This window comes from Lolium rigidum, chromosome 6, assembly GCF_022539505.1.
Source record: "Lolium rigidum isolate FL_2022 chromosome 6, APGP_CSIRO_Lrig_0.1, whole genome shotgun sequence".
Lineage (NCBI taxonomy): Eukaryota > Viridiplantae > Streptophyta > Magnoliopsida > Poales > Poaceae > Lolium > Lolium rigidum.
The window spans coordinates 202502760-202506135 of NC_061513.1; positions in this window are offsets into that span (position 1 = coordinate 202502760).

Below are 3376 nucleotides of genomic sequence, written 5' to 3' on the forward strand. Positions count from 1 at the left end.
CTATATAAAGCCTCCGTCGCGAAACCCCTGATGCGAAGAACCACGATACGGAAAACCTTCCAGAGCCGCCGCCATCGCGAAGCCAAGATCTGGGGGACAGGAGTCTCGTTCCGGCACCCTGCCGGAGCGGGGAAGTGCCCCGGAAGGCTTCTCCATCGACACCGCTGCCATCTCCACCGCCATCTTCATCACCGCTGCTTGCTCCCATGAGGAGGGAGTAGTTCTCCATCGAGGCTCGGGGCTGTACCGGTAGCTATGTGGTTCATCTCTCTCCTATGTACTTCAATACAATAATCTCATGAGCTGCCTTACATGATTGAGATTCATATGATGATGCTTGTAATCTAGATGTCATTATGCTAGTCAAGTGAGTTTTACCTATGTGATCTCAGAAGACTCCTTGTCCCACGTGTGTAAAGGTGACGAGTGTGTGCACCGTGTGGGTCTCTTAGGCTATATTTCACAGAATACTTATTCACCGATGAATGGCATAGTGAGGTGCTTATTTATATCTCTTTATGATTGCAATGTGTTTGTATCACAATTTATCTATGTGCTACTCTAGCAAAGTTATTAAAGTAGTTCTATTCCTCCCGCACGTGTGTAAAGGTGACGGTGTGTGCACCGTGTTAGTACTTGGTTTATGCTATGATCATGATCTCTTGTAGATTGCGAAGTTAACTATTGCTATGATAATATTGATGTGATCTATTCCTCCTACATATGCATGAAGGTGACGAGTGTGCATGCTATGCTAGTACTTGGTTTAGTCTTTTGATCTATCTTACACTAAAGGTTACTAAAATATGAGCATTATTGTGGAGCTTGTTAACTCCGGCATTGAGGGTTCGTGTAATCCTACGCAATGTGTTCATCATCCAACAAAAGTGTAGAGTATGCATTTATCTATTCTGTTATGTGATCAATGTTGAGAGTGTCCACTAGTGAAAGTCTAATCCCTAGGCCTTGTTCCTAAATACTGCTATTGCTGCTTGTTTACCTGTTTCTATCGCGTTACTACTAGCTGCGTTACTAATGCTTGTTTATTGTCCCGGGAAAAGCACTTTTCCGGTGCCGTTGCTACTACTTATTCATACCACCTGTATTTCACTATCTCTTCGCCGAACTAGTGCACCTATTAGGTGCGTTGGGGACACAAGAGACTTCTTGCTTTGTGGTTGCGGGGTTGCATGAGAGGGATATCTTTGACCTCTTCCTCCCTGAGATCGATAAACCTTGGGTAATCCACTTAAGGGAAACTTGCTGCTGTTCTACAAACCTCTGCTCTTGGAGGCCCAACACTGTCTACAAGAATAGAAGCTCCCGTAGACATCAGGTGCTATTATTGATGTTTAGCATACTGTAGCATGCTCTTGCATGCTTCTGGTGGTCATATGATCACCAGTTGCTTGTAGAACTGCTCTATGTTGTCTGTGCCTCACTGTGGTTCACTCTGGTGCTCATTCGGTCGTTGTTTGTGCTACATACGAGGCTTAGCATGTGTGTGTTGTTGCTGGCTCAAGCATCATCGATGCTTGCGGTGAGCCATTGGTTCACCGACAAGATGTTGGTGCTTTTGTTATTGGACTTGTTTCATTTATCTGTAATTCCTTGTTTTACTAGATGGATAAATGATGTGAACTAATTAACAGTGATGATCATATGGATGAATTGGATGTAGCTAGAGGGATGCCAACATCTGTTGGGGACCCTAGCTCTTATTTGAACCCAATCTGGGTGATGATATTTGTGTTTGGCTTGGTGGTTTGGCTGTTTTAGTGGTTGAGGTGATCCTGGCAGTATTCATGTGTCTGCCCTAGGATAGCTCCCCTATTAGGTGGCTTTCTGTGATGGATAGATGCTCACTGGCTAGTCACTTAGTGAATTTCCAGTAGCCTTGATGTTGATAATTAGGATAGGCACATGTTGCCTGTCAATCTGATGGTTTAGCTAGGCCAATAGGCGCTTTGTGAATCTGAATGGCTGCAAGGAGTAAATCCATGCTGGATTTCTCTGGTTTTGACACTGTGTTGTCACAACCATTGTTCCCTGGTTTATTTTCCTTTTAGCCTTGGTTGTACTTGCTGGCACCAATTGGTTTAGTAACCAAATGATGATACACCCAGGGTTTCCTACCCATTCGTGCTCTCGTGATGCAAGCATGCTTAAGTATGAGCAAGATATGATCTTGCTCGGGCTCTTGTGTGGTATACCTCACTCCAGCTCCTAGAATTAGGTGTTGGTGTAGAGGATTGCTTCGTGATGCTTGGTTTGCTTGCCCTGCTCCTCCTTGCAAGCTTGTGGTGCTTTACTCCATCCGGTACTTGCTCACGGTCGACAGTTCTTGATGAAACTGTCCCTGGATGGTTTACGGTGGCTTGTTGTTCTTCCTGTTCTAAGTGTTCTTGCTTGTTCTTGGTGAACTTACCCAGGAGCTTGTGTCGATGGAATGTTTAGGGTTTGGATGGAAAAAGGTTTTATATCATCCTTACTTTGCTCTCCTGGTCGACATCGAGCACTGGCACCATTTTGGTGACTCCCCGGCTTGTGTGTCTCGTTGTGCATGCACACGGCTCGGTGAGCTGCCTGGTTGTGTGTGTGTGCAAGTGCTTGTGCACTTGGCTGTGAGAGTGGATCGGCTCGGCCAGTCTTGATCATATCCTCTCCTGATGCAATATTTTTGCTAACCTGCCAATTGGCATTGCCACTTGGCATAACACTTGTTTTTATTTGCTTTGTGTTTGTGTGCAGGAAAACAACCTGATGCTCCAAGGATCATGGAGATCATCAAGTACAAGGCTAGATGAAGACTAGCTTGTAGTGTTAGGATAGAACATTAAATTGTACTTTTCTTTTCTTTTCATTATTATTCAATTCTTGTAATTTGTTGTATTTCCATAATTCAAATCTGAATATTGTAAAGACAATGTATTATATGTGTGATGATCAATAAAGCCCAAGTTTTCCTTATTGAGCTTAATGTAATAGTTGAATTACTTTTATTCTTGCTTAATGATAATTGTTTGTTAAATTATCTCAAATTTGAATTATGTGATAATCATTTCATGTTGGAATTTGAAATTCAAATTCAAAGTTGGTTTGAATTCATTCAAACAACTTAACTTGTAATTCAATCATGCAACTTAAGTTGTGATGCAAACTCTCCCCTCTCTTCTCAAAACCCTAGTTTAGTTGAATAAGGAACAGGTTTGTCGCACTCTCAAAACCCTAACCCTGTAAGGTGTCGAGAGAGAAACTTGTCCCCCTTTGATGCAGTTTTTGTTTAAAAGCGCGAAATTTCCCCAAAATTTGCAATGAAATGCACATCCCTTTCTAAAATCTACCCCTCGATCGTCTCTAAACCTGGGACATTACA